Genomic DNA, 14,587 nt, shown 5'->3' with positions numbered 1-14,587 from the left:
GCAAGATAGGCCTGTTTCTTAGGCTACATCTCCAAACAAATTTGGCCTGTGTTGTGTTTTTTTTTTTCCAGCCACCCTAGTATGCACGTATTTATTCTAACTGAACATTAATAGCTCACACTGGTGTGAGACACGAACATGAACTGCAATTATCCTTCTATTTCTTGCTTTCATACCATATTTCTACTATTCCACCTGACACTGAGGTTCTGTAGTGATTACTACATTAGTGATGAATAGCCTAATCAGTTAAAGTATTGCTAGAAAACTCCTGTTTGCCAATACTTGGAGGAGGCACCAACTTTTCCCCTTCCTCTCTTTTTGGAGAAAGGTGCATCTGAATGATAGTGACCCAGTGAACATTACAGCATTAATCACCTCCCTTTGTCTCATCTATGCAAAGTAGGATTAGAATTAAAATGATGACTGCTTAATCCCTTTGATTTTCTTTTACTAAATAAATATTAATCTACAAATCAATCAGATCCTGTATTATAACACACACACTATATACTATGAAAGGTTATGTAAATTACACTCAGTTTTACAAGCATGCCACTAATGAAAAGAGCCCCCATGCTTTCCCTCTTCACCCCCTGAAACCCTATTAAATTTGGAAGTTCAAGTTTATAATCCTGCTAAATATATAGCTTAGCTATTGAATCCACATTCCTTTTTCCTTTAAGGAAATTTGCTGCATCAATCATTTTAGGAATTAATAAATCATATTTACTGTGTTTATTCATATGTCAATATTCCCAATCTGTAAAGCTTTCACCATTTAATCTCTTTAACTCTGACCAAAGTTAGTTTACATTCGATGTTGTTTTAAACTCACATAGAACTAAATTAAATAGAAGCAATAAGGAAATTAATCCTAATTGTCTTCACGAAAAATCACACTGCCTGGATCTGTCACCTGTTCTCAAACCCTCTATAATAGGTCATTTTCATTCACAGCTTTTAAGAAAAAAATTACAGAAATGTAGGGGTTTGCTTCATTAAGCTTCAGTCTAATTTAACAAAGATGTAATATTAACATAAGTAAGTATATTTAAACACTCTAATAATGTAAAAAAGAGTAACAATCTTTTAGAGTGTGATTTATTTCAAACTTTGTGATTTTACTAAAATCTGGATGTCTACGCTGTCAGCACATTTGGAACGTAGGATTGAACTGCAAAACTAAAAACTAATGAGCAGGGAGTCAAAGGGACTCTACAATATTGACCTGATCTCTTTGTTGTCTCAAAACCAACTATGAAATTAATGTTACAGTACTTTTTTGTTAGTCCAATACTAATTTGCGTGCATGCTAAATATGCTGCAATTATCTTTCTAAATGTTATCACAAGGCAGGTAGTTGAGCAAACATTCCATTTCTCAGGGAGATTCTACAACTCCAGATGACATCAGAAGGAGTCTCGATGAAAACAAAAAATTAAAGAATTGTGCTTTCGAGCAGATTTACGAGACTGCAACTCTTCCAATTATGCATTTGGAAGGAAAAAAAAATGGCTGTCAGTACTGTGACTCGTGTTAAACAGTTTAATATTAATCTATATTAAAATAAGCCTGGACAGTAAAAATATAGGATTTTTTAAACAGTTTAGTTATTAATAAAGCATTTGGTTTTTCTATAATATTAACATGACAGAATTGTTTTGTATTGCCAAGATCAGCTGGGCATTTTGTTTCTATTATGCATAGTCTTTTGTCATTTTTTTTACTCTGCAAGTTAATTTGACTGCTGTGCATAAGTGAAGTGAGCAATTCAGTAATTAACTTTTGTGTTTTAAAATGTATGAACTTTAATTAGATTTCATTATAAACAAACAAATGTCAACCATAATTATAAGCTCCTTGGTTTAACCACATATTATCCCTTTTCAAACAAACTTGATGTCAGACAAATTAAAATCAAGCAGCCAGCAATTTTGAGTTGAATTTTACATGATCTGCCAGTAACCTGATTACTTTAACTTCAATATCATTACAGGAAAAGTATTTCAGGAAAAATAATTACAAGAATTCCAACAGGAGACAAGCTTAATTGTATTGATTCAAAAGATGCATGTACATAGGAACCATGGTGAAGGAATAATGTTATCTTAAATCTACAGTTACTATTAAAATTATATTGTCTGGCATGAAAAAGGCAATTTGAGATTTGTGTCTGGAAAAGCAGAGATACAAAACTAAATAAAATAATTAACTTTATCGGTATACTTTAAGCAACAAAATATCAATGTGGAACAACTTCAAGGCATGAAGGTTTGCAGGTTTATTTACTGACTGGTGTATCTATTAGTACCAGGAACAAGTGGAGCTGTCAGGACATAATGAAGGTAAATGATTAGTTAGCACAGAGACTGAGCTCTTCTTCAATGAAATAAGAGTTAATTAAAGTTTACCACCAAACATCAACCAAAGCAGGATGTTGATCAGGTTTCAGCATTAAGTGCAAACAGACAATGGTTGGCAGCAATTAGTGCAGCTATCAAATGACATGCAATGATAATTATACATTTAAAACAGTTACAGGGCTTGTAGAAGGGAGGGAAGAATCTCATCAGCTTCTTTGACTATATATAGTCAAACTGCAGGAAACAGGTCTCAGATATTTCGCTTCAATACTGTAAATCAGTAGAATAAAACAAAAACAAAAACAAACAAAAAAAGAAAATAAAAAAAAGAAAAAGGTTGTACAAGCACATAATCTGAAAGAGGACAATTCACTGTACAAGAAATAGAAGAAATTTGCAGACAACTCCTACCAAAGATAAGTACTAGTTAGATTAAATAAGTTACCTTGCTGCTGCCACTCACACTGACACGCACAAACAGAGAAGTGTTTGGGGTTTAAAGGCTGGTGGCTGCAGCTTTATTACATGTTTCTATGCCAGACTCGAGGTTACCTGGTATCTTTAGTCCCTGTGACCATGTTCATAGCATGAGAAGGCCCAGAAGGACCACGGGCCCAAAAGCCCATGATCACAAAAGGGAGATTCACATGCTAGCTCCAAGCCTGCTGCGAGGAAGCCCAGGCTTACCAGAGGCGATTACCTGGTATCTGAGCCACAGCCTAAGGCTGTGCCACGCGTCCCCTGCTCTCCACCCTCTCCCATCAGCATGCGTGCTAGTTCTGCCTGCTCCCAAACCTATGCCCAAGTTTTGGGGAAAGAAAAGAGAGAGCTTTCCACCACGGATGAAAAACGTGTGGTAGTGACACGGGGACACTGATAGTGTGGGGCACAGCGAGGGCCCGTGCTGTCCTCTACCGCACTCTGCTCTGTTTCATAGGCCTTGCTTACTGATGGCAGCTCAGTGATACAGTGGAGCTGATACAAAACTTATTTTTTATCTCAGCCTACCACTAAGTGCAAAGGAAAGATTATAAACTTGCAGTAGCACCTCTTATAACAACACCAAACAAAGGAGTAACTGCTCTCAGCCCAGCACTGGCAGTCTGCTGAACCCCCTCACCACAGGCCTGTGAAATCAGAACACCCCCAATTCTGCAATACCAAACATGCAGGAAGTAAAGCAAAACAGGCAAACATCCCTTCCACAGCCAAATAGCCATTATTCCCTGTTGCAGACGGACAGACAATTACCTACACACATCTGTTATTTGGACAATTCCTCAGGAACTGCTCCATGCACTAGAAGGTGGAATAACTCACTCCCCCTCACTCCTCTTGGGCTGACATAGTGCAGGTAATGGGATTACCTGGTTAAACACCTGTGCAGTTCCACAGCAGCCGAATAGGTCTGACAAGCAGGACCCTCACCTCAAAGAAATCAAGATTTCTTCAGCATTTTTATGGACAACACAGTGGCAAAAGCACCCTGCTCTTCTTAGGTAGGTAACAGGAAGCAAGACAAAGCTTACCAAAAGACAAGTAGTTTTCCAGGAAAGCTAAGCCGTGACAAATTAAAACCCTATGATGAGAGGGGGAAAGGGACTCATTGCAGTAGGATACCACTGCAATCATGAATTTACCAAGGTTAAAAAACAAAACAGAAACTGGCTGTCGAAAGTACCCAGAATTATTAGAATGAATGTAAACAACAACAGCAAAAAAAATTTACAAGGGATATTAAACCTTGCCCTTCAGAGCCTGAAAATTTTGCCTTTGCAACTATGGCAAGGCAGGTATATGCAATAGGTTTTCCAGCATCTGCCTACTGTGATACTCCTCAGAAGCTCAGTCAAAGAGAGAAGTGGCAAACCACAACAGAGTCCCAGTTCGACAATCAATATGTTCCTATTTTATGAATTACATCTCCTGACTAAATATGTGTCTGCAACATGGAGAACACCCTTAGCATTTATTTGAACTAACCCATGAAAAAGAAAAAAACACAAAAAACAGCAGCATCAATTGGTATTTGAATATGTTGTATTAATTGCCACCGTGTCAATTTCAGAAAATATTTGTCTGAGGTTGTGGAGACTTTATTTATTTTAAAATGCACTTTTTCTAGAGGCAAACCCATGCACATATGCAAAATGCATTAAGATGGGTTTTGCTATGATATTGGCTACTGATTTTAGTATTTGTTGGAATGTGTGTGTGTTCACATTGCTAAAATTATTTTAATAGAATGCCTTACTGTTTCGTGTAGTTCCTGGGCTGCAGCCTAGAGCAGTTCTACAGATTTTTTTTCCTAACAAACCTCATTTTCCCAACTAATTCTGTTATGCTAGGGATTTGTGCACAGAGTTGGCTAATCCCAGTATTTCCCTAGAGCTGCATCTAAGCTATGGCCCACTCCCAGCACAAAAGTGTCTCCAAAAGCCCTTTCGCCCCCTTCAGCACTGATACACTCATTGGTCCTGACATTTTCACTTCAGCCATGACAAATGAGCTGATGGCTGTGATCAGATTGCACACGAGGACTGCTTTATCAAAGACGTATCATTAACTCTCATCACTGTCTTCCATTATGACTCTTTTGGTCAAATCTGTTGTGAAAATGCAAGTCAGTTTAAAAACAGAACCTAAACCTAGCAAGGAACAAACTTCATTAAAAAGCAGAAAAGAAAACCAGACTCAGACGGGATCAGAAAGAGACTAGCGTTAACTAAATGTTTCTCTGGGGATTTAAGTAACTGTACTCAACCTCTGCCCCAGAGCAAACATGGCAGTTGACCGTCTTCGAAAGGTCCCTTCCCCCATCGCAGACTGCTAGCACTACTTTGCCTTTTTTAGAGAAACAAAAATAAAGCAACAGCAATCAAATATGCCTAAAAATGAAGCCCACTTTTTTTTCTTTCTCATCTCTGAACTACTTCTAAACTACTATTTATGTGTGTCTGTTTTTATCAAAATATGCTTATCAAATGAATCCCTTAAAGAATATAAATTTTTTGCTTGAATCTCAGCCACATACTCATACTATTTTCTGACTCACATTAAAAGAAAACCAAGCAAGCAAACAAAAAAAAACACCCAGCATAAAGCGCTGCCTGAAACAGAAATCTCTCAGTTCACTATGAATACCACAACCTTTCTGTCAAGTTAGAATCTAAGTTCCCGTTACACAGTGCTTGTTACATCTAGAGAGTTTACAAAGTATATATTTGTTGTAACCTCTTCTAGCAATTCATCTGAGAATACACATCTAGCGGAGTCAACTGTAACACAACAGATCTTGGGAATGGAGGTCATGCTTTGAGATAAAGTGCTATTCACTTTTGGACCATGCAAGAAGCTCTTTATTCCTGTTCTTATTGGCATCAGTTCCCCCTTACCAGAGCAAGAACAAAGCCAAGTGCTCGTGTGAGGTTTATGAATAAATCAGAGGTGAGCCACTTTAAGTGCTGCCCATGATTTCCTTGTTGACAGTGAGCACTTAAACAGGCTTCTATGACCAGCAACTCCTGGCAAACCTTAATGGCTCCTAATCTGTACCCTGCTTCATTTCAGGAAAGAAATGACCCACCCCAATTTTTCTCAAGTCTTCACCTTTTGGGAAACTACTGTCCCACCATTTTAGAAATTCAGGGACTGTCCCGTTTCAGTGCCAAGTTTTCACGTAACACACGACATAAAAATCACCAATTTCTTCCTAGAAAACAAATGACAGCTAATAAAATATTATTACACAGTGCAGCCTTAGTAATTCCCAGACAAACCATTACACAGTTCAGCGTTTGTTTAAATTACATAGATTTTTAAATTAATCTAAAGTATTTCTAATATATTTGCCTCCAATTATTAAAATCATGCAAAAAATATGCTGAGAGCAGATTCCACCCTTCTCTACAACTACAGCTGAAACCAGGAATGTTTATAAATCACTGATATTGTATGTATTTAAAAAATTTAAATAGCTTCAAATTGTTTTATTTTTAAATAATGATAACATTAGAAAACAAACTGGTATCAACTAGTAAACTCAGCACTGGGCCGAACAGCTCTGGTCTAGAAACATTAACATCCAGCTGTGGCAAGCTGGTAGGTGTTTCAGAACGTATGCCTGATTCACAAAACCACTCAGAGACCTATGCTGCTCAACATTAAAGCAGCAGCCTGCCTGGAGAATACATTTCAATGTGGAATTAAACCCTTCATTTTTAAGGTCTCCGCCTGCCCTCCCCTTTCTGGATGTGTCACGATCTCCAGATGGCTGAATTTATTCTGCAGTAGTTGAGTTATTGTCAGGTTTCCAGTTTCTGCTATATCTAAACACTAATATTTTTTTACTCCATTGTCTTTTGTTGCCTTTCCACCCACTCGGGGAAAAAAAAGGGGGGGAAAATGGAAAAAAAAAAGAAAAGAAAAAAAAAAAAATGTTGTGACCGCAGTGCTCTGCCCTGTGATGTCAGGGAGCGCTTCCCGCAGGGCCGGGCCGGACCGGACCGGGCTGGGCCGGGCCGGGCTGGCGCCGGTGACGGGGTTGGGGCCGGCAGCGCGGACCTGCCGCCAGTTGCCTTTCAGCGGGTGCCTCGGTAGACGGCAGTCGTCTTCGCAAGGGGCCTGATCCAAAGCCAGGGAAATCGATAAGGCAGCGCTCGACTTTGGAAGAGGCCCTCGGTCAAAACTGTAAACTGCAGCAGCGCTGGGGAAACCACCCATCAAGGAAAAACCCACGGGTCAGACCACTTGAGACTTAAAACTCCAGTCATGCTTTTCACTGGAGCTGAAATGCCTGTCCCGGTGCATTGGCAGATAACCCAGTGAGAAATCGTGCTTTGCCTCCCTGGTTCCTCCTTCTGGAAACAGCCCTGGAGCAGATCGCTGTGCTGCAGCGGGGTGGCTCACGCTTGTTTCTGCACAGGGTGACACTTCCCACCCCAGAGATGGCTGCACTGCAGTGGCAAAGAATGATTCCTTTGAGGAGAGGTTCATAAAACTCAAAGGAACTGAGGGACTGAGGGATGACATTTGCCATATAGCTAAATAATTTATTTTCAAAGTGCTACATTTTCTTTAATTTAAACCCTCCATGCCGTAAACAAAATCAAATCAATAACCATATTTCAGTATAAAAAAGTATTAAAAGGACCAGAGTGAAACCCACAGGAATAAGTTTCCTGTTTAAGGAGCTACTTTTCACTCAGAACCTTATTTTCTGGAGTGGGGAAGGCATGTGAAGTGTTAGGTATTAAACAAGGGGAAACTCTCACTTGAAGGTGGACAGCCATGGTTTCTCACAGAGGAAAACCACCTGCATTTGAAAGCATCAAGTAACACTTGGCAAATCCAAGGATTTCCCGCCCTCCCCTCTTCTTACAAGAGCTCTGGCCCTCCAAATACCAAAAATCAAAGGATCCCCCCCAACAACTGAAGGGAAAGAAGGAAGCAATGTTTTCGTTATTCTTCAAAAAGAGATTATTCTGATCTGTTACACTACCATCTTCTGGAACAACTGCGAAAATAACTGGGATTAGTCCAGATTTCTGTGAGTGCCCCTAACACTGGAGCACTACCAATGACAGGTGCCTTGTCATGTCAGACTAGCTGAATTTATAAGGCAGCCTCGGTGTCAAAACAGGGAGGAGCAAGTCTTCAAGCAGCCACTGGTCCCAAACCCTCATCTGTGCAATTACCTGGTAAAAGGAACAGAATTGACCCTCATCAGCCTCTCTAACAAAACCTTTCTTACAGACCCTCCAGTGCCTTCTGCACTAAGCACCTCATCCTTAAAAATGGAAATGGTAGTATAGAAAGAGGAGATGAAGCCTTTTAAATTTGATTTTATGGGATTATTGTCAGCTGGTAACAAAAGGCCTGATTTTTTTTCTACTTATATCAAACTGTATGTCTTGCCAATCTTACACCCATATTACTACTCTGTTTTCAGAGGAGTTATTGTTAATTTAATTTGGGGTGAATGGGAACAATCTGGTTCATTTGGGTTTACATGTGCTAGGCTGGTATCAACACAGACATTTTGTAAGAACTTCTTTGTTTCAGAAGCAGAATGTCTTCTATAGTACACTTTTAGGTGTACATCTAGTATGTGAATCACTTGTTCTGCAGACACTGCTGCAGCCTACATGGTAAATCTGTTTTCAGAATCACCATGGTCTATCCTGCACATGCAGCCTTTAGTTTGTGAACTATTGAACTGAAAGTCTGTAACACCTTCTTGAGAGCTGGTGCAGCCTATCAGAGGGCTGTCAGTGCTAAAAGTCTGCTAGATTTGTCTGTAAAGAGATAGTAGTTTCGGGGCATAAGTAAAATTGTTCTGAAAAGTACCAAAGGCAAATAAAATATGATTTGGACAAATTACCTTCTAAATATATCTTTTTAAAAAAAGAAAATCTGCTTCTGAGTAACGTGAACATACAGAAGAGCATCTTAATATGGCAAACTTTCACTTTGATCATATAACTTAGTTATACCATTCCTTGGGATATTTTGGTCAAGCAGAAAAAGTAATTCCTCAACAAGGCTGCCATATTTCAGCCTAGTACAAAGTTTTCTGGAACTTGTTGGAACTCAACAAAAGCTGCAGGAATAAAAAAAATAACGGTATCAAAGTGCTATAGAGTGACTATTAAAAAAGGAATAGAGTAATATATATTAAAGACTAAACCTGCTGCCCTCATTTATGCAAAACAAGTTCAGTTCTGCTTAATATAATGAATAAATAAGCTTATTACCCCTGTCAAAAACAACAAATACCAACAATAACCAAATAGAAACTAATAGCTTCGTTTTACCGACTAGGTAAAAGAAATGTTTTTCAGTGTCTTCTATCTTTGCATCTGTTCACATAAACATATTCTGCGTTACATCTTTTTCTGTAAAATCTTGAATCCCAGTATCTCAGTGTGCTGAGTTTCTACCCATTCAGTAAGAATGCAGACATCACATAAGTTATTATTAACCCATGTGTTATCCAGTTCTACAGTGTCTGGAACTTTGCCAGAGACAACACATGGTGCTTGGTTAACAATATTTTAAAATATAAATTAATTTATTTCTTAAATTAACACATTTCTCTTATGGAAATACACTAATAAGCTGTTCCCAGAATGAAAGAATATCCCCTAAGTGTATTCCTTTAAAATAAGTTTTAAGAAATTTCATAAAGTTAGCAGTTAAACATTCTCAAACCCCATAGAAGCTCTGTCTTAAAAGAGAGAATTTTTGTGACTTTATTCTTACTAAACACTTGCTGCATTTACAGTTCTACTTCATTTATCTATAAATAATCCTCATTTCTTAGAAGCATCTCTAGCTGTTCATCAGATCAAACCTACTAGTGAACCAAAAAGCATTTACAAATAAATGTGCTCCAAACTCAAAAAAAAAAAAAAAAGCCCCAGACAAGTTAATATTTAGTCTAACTACCAGCAGTTTTCCTCAGTAGCTTTAAATCAGTAATTATGTTGACCTGAAAAAAAAGAGAGCCTATTTAATATGCATACATACAAATAATTATTCACACTGCATTTGATTTACATACATACAAAAGAACCACTTCCCACTTTCAAAAGTGGCTCAACACTTATGGTATTTTAACTGCCCTAATTACTGTTGAGAGAACATAATTAGAAGCACTGATCACATTGTCAACAGCTAACCAGTTGCAGCCCTGTCTGGCGGCCTGATCCTGCTCCGGTTGAAGTCAGTGGGGGTTAGCACTGATTGCAGGAGGAGGCCGGGGCCCTTCTTGCCACCTGAATCTACCGGAATCCAAATATATTCAACAAGCTGATCACGCTGTTACAGTCGTGCCAAAACCCCCTCTCCTTTTGTGCATGTATCAATTTCTATTTCGGTAAACTTTCTCTGTTTTTCAAAAGCCGAACGAAGAGAGTAATTTTTTCCCCAGCAAGACTTCTATAGCACTTACACTCTTAGCACTGAGTCAGAATTCATAACTTTTTCCAAAAGAGAAATAGTTTAATAATTAAAACAGATATTGACTGCAGTCTGCTTCCTTGAATACCAAACTTTATGAGATTATTATGCATCGATGCCTAATTTCCATTGGCAACTTTTAAAATATCTCCTTCCTCCCCCCCTTCCCCCGGCAGCCCTCCCTCCTCTCTTTTTCTTTTCCCCCAGCAAAGTGCTGGGAATCCTCGATACTCAATAGTCAATATTTGGTTTGCCTGTCATGTTCCTGGAACTCCCCTCCATACAAACCTGTGTTTCTCATCCTTTCGCTGCTCTACTCTCATACATATTACTTCTCATGATGATGGAAACTCGGGGCATCTTAGCAAGTTGCTGAAATCTGAGCTTCTGCTTGTTTTCTCAAGTCTTGGACAAACATAACTTTAGGGAGAGCTGAACATAGGCATAAAGAAAGAGGAGCCTGCATTTTCATCTTCCTTTCATCTCAGTCATTCAGTCAACCATTCAGTGCCCTATTCAACAGAGCTTTTCATTATGCAAAAAAATGCTAATCCTTTTCCGATGCTTTCACACTTGTATAAACCCCCATTCCTTCGACTGAAAAGCAATTATATCAGTTTACCTTTCTGTCAAAAACAGGATTAATATTCCAATACCAGAATCTCCTTTATTTTCCTATCTTTTGCTTTAGGAAACTAGAGATTATTAGTGGAGGTATTCCTTAGAGTAAGAATACATTATTTTAAATATTATTATTTTAGCCAAAGTAAGCGGGGGGAGGGGGAAGGAGAGGGAAAAAAAAAAAAAAAAAAAAAAACTTCAGTTGCTGCGGAAACTCTTTTCAGTGACAGAACTGACCTTCCCTTTGCAGAGGCCTGAATAGAATGAGCCTCACTCTGGTCTATTAATCAGAAACAAATTATGAAAGAATGTGGCTGGACTGGTTGACACTATCCTGTCTTGGGAGACTCAGTAACAGCCTAGTAACAATGTCCTCTTCATGGGTAATGAACAGCCATGACAAATGGGGCAGAGAAACTATTTATTTGCATATGCAAATTCTCACACAAGGGAAACATGTACAAACAAGTGTCATTGTAAGGTGGATTAGGCAAACAACGCTTTCTTTTTAGGACATTCTGCAGCCCAGAACATTAGTCAGCACAATTAAACCAGTCTCCATGGAGACTAATGAAATTTCACCATGGTATGAGTTAAATTAGATAGCTAGTTATGTGTTTTCACAATCCAACTTGAAATCCATTATTGTTTCAGAACAATACAGCAATTGTGCCTGGCTGATCTTTGCCAGCTCAACAAGCTCCTAAGTTGACAATTTGCATATGTTAATATAATTAAGCACTAATTACATGAAACTTGTACATATTCACATGCACTTTCCCTGGGCGCTTCTCAGTTTGAACCTTGGCCAAGTCTTTAACCCTTTGAATGAATTTGGAGCAGCAAAGCTCTGCCTTCTGGGTACAGCCCCAAGGCAGATGCAGAAAAGCTCTTCATTTATAAACACAGAGCTTAACCTGGGTTCTCATATTTCTTTCAACAAGGTTAGAAAACATTTTTGTAAGGGTTGGGGTAGAAGAAAGGGGCAAGGGAGGGGTGGGGGGTAGTGGGAGGGTAGCTGGACTGGATGTTCTTGAGAGACCCAGCTCTAGTACCTTTTTTGCATATGAAAACAAAGATATTTACCCACATAACAGGTTACCAACACATGTATTGCAGTTGTCAGAGGTTCTTCAAGACCCGAATTGTCAAAAACTAGACTGTTTTTTATGTCAGTGTTCTCAGAACCGCAAAAATGGGAACAAGAAAAGAGCAAGCAGTAACTAATGAGCTTTACATAAATATATGCAGAGGCAATTAAGCAGTGTTAATTACTATGACAGCAGTTAATTGAATATAATTAGATATTTTAAGCTACTGACTAAGGCATAGTTAAGATTAATTTTATTGAGATTAATTGTAAATAAGAATAGATTAACTCTGTGTTTTGACAAGCATAAAAAGTAGTTCTGCAAATTAACTAGGGGAGCAGAAACTAGCACAAAAATCATGTATTATTTTAATGTCACACCTCAGAATCATCTCCTCAATAAACATGACTTTTCAAACCCAAACAGACAGGAATCTTGAAGAAAAACAAACAGCTTGCAGAGATTAAAGAGCCTTTTGTCCTTTTTCATGTGCATTTCTTTTAGCAGACTAAATTAAGCGAGTCTGGTGTACGTTTTTAGGAAGGAACATTTCACACTGAATGGAAAAAATGTTCTATCACATATGAAATTCATGCAGCTGTGCGGAACTTGGTCCAGATGGTCTAAGACTATAAAACAACACTAAATGATGGACAGTAGGGCCTTCCCAAGATTATGTGATAAAGTCACAACCTTGTATTTTGACCTAAATTTTCTGTCATGTATTGTTTCCTTCCAGATCAGACACCTCCATTTTAATTTTAACTGATCCTGAATATTCAATGGAAACTCTTAATAAACATTGCTGATAAGCATCTGAGCAGAAATCATAAAATATTTACAAAATGCCCCTTAGCTTCATTAAAACAATGCTGAGTCTCAAGTACAGAAAACAGTGCCCTGGCTCTCACCACAACACTAAACTGTTCACACCACCTAGGTTAAATAGGTAAAAATGTCTGTTTTTAAATATTCTTCAAAGAAAACCCCAAACCCACTCTATCGGCAGATTAATTCATGCATGCTGTTTAATAAAATTAACAACAAGGCAGAAGAATGCTGAACAAATCACTAATAAGAAAGGAACTTCAATTGATTTTGAAATAAATCAATAGGTGATTAACACAATATTTTTAAAGCAGTAGAACATGTATATATTATATAAGCGTATATATTATATTTTCGATACCTTTTTAGCTCTTAATCGAACAAGGGCTTTACAACAGAGAGTGTGTCCCTATATTGACTATCAACTTCCTTGGAATGCCTTTAGTTTTTTATAACGAAAATCCAAAAACGGTCTGTGAAACAAGGCTATGACAAGCCATTCTGCAGTGAAAGATTTTAAATCATCCAGCCTCTTCTAATAGACTTGAGACTTATTGAGGTAGAAACCATAAAAAATGAAGAAGGGAAATTTAATCCCTGAAATATTGATTTGCACATTAATATCATATAGGCAGAGGGCAATTTGGCTTCATGGAAATGACACATTGTCGACCCTTGGTGAAGTCAGAGCCAATCTAACTGCTGAACATGTCTGAATCTCAAGAGTTATTAAGGGCTTCCCTTCTTGCCTTTATGACTTTTCTTCAGCCTACCAATGCAATCTTAAATGTATTATCTTTAAGAAATAATTGTAAAACCTCAGGGGTTTTCCAGTTAATGGAAGGGAGGCTAAACCACATCAGATTCTGAAATGCAACATTAAACCCTTGCAATCAACAAAACCACCTCAATTCTCATCCATCCAGTGGAGGATCTAATATTGTTATTAGAGATAATCAAATTTCATTGTGTAAATTTAGGCTCATGGTCAGAATGGAAGCAGTAAATTCTGCAATATTAAACAGTGATTTTTCTCGGCCCCCTTTATATGTTCTTTGCTGGTGCACCATCTTCACAAATAAACCTGAACTATTCAAAAATCGAGGAACAAAACACTCTCCCTATTCTGAAAGATGCATGCAATGCCATTTATCATCTCCACAGCTTTTCTTTAGTTTTTACTTGATCCAGCGGATAAGTTTAATTTTACAGAATAATAAAGCAGTAGCACTGCATAAACCAAACAGCAGGTACTATTACTGTGACTTACACAGATGGTTCACCTGACCTTTCTTTGTTCCTTGGGTAGGTTTCACTTTTGCAGATTTACGACTTTTCCCTCTATATTTCATTGACCCTCTCTATTCATTATCATAAAAATGAAAACTACTGAATACATGTTTATGTTGACAAAGTCCAAAAAAGACCACAACTAAAGGATAAAGAGATGCTACAATGCAACTGTGTGGATCTCTAGATCTTACACTATAAATATTCAAGCACAGATAGAACGAATAACTGAATAATCCTGGTGAGCCCCAGCTCTGGAGCCAGGTGCAAGAGGTTAAAACAGCTGGCTAGCCATCTTTTATTTTGTGTGCCTTCCTACCGGCTGAAACCACAAACCCTGAAAACCAGCAGATATTCCCTCAAGAATGACTGTCTGATTTTTTTCATTTCAACCAGTTTAGTAGGATCCCCCAGTCGAGAAAAAAGATA

General features: G+C 38.1%; 1 protein-coding gene across 1 annotated transcript in view; it reads right to left on the bottom strand.

Annotated features, from left to right (window-relative positions):
- ZFHX4 (zinc finger homeobox 4) overlaps positions 1-14,587 on the bottom strand; it is a 150,834-nt gene that overhangs the window by 133,011 nt on the left and 3,236 nt on the right. The window lies entirely within an intron of this gene.

The sequence above is a fragment of the Heliangelus exortis genome, chromosome 2, assembly GCF_036169615.1.
Source record: "Heliangelus exortis chromosome 2, bHelExo1.hap1, whole genome shotgun sequence".
Taxonomy (NCBI): domain Eukaryota; kingdom Metazoa; phylum Chordata; class Aves; order Apodiformes; family Trochilidae; genus Heliangelus; species Heliangelus exortis.
Note: the sequence above shows the minus strand (reverse complement) of the source record. Positions and strands in the feature narration are given on the sequence as shown.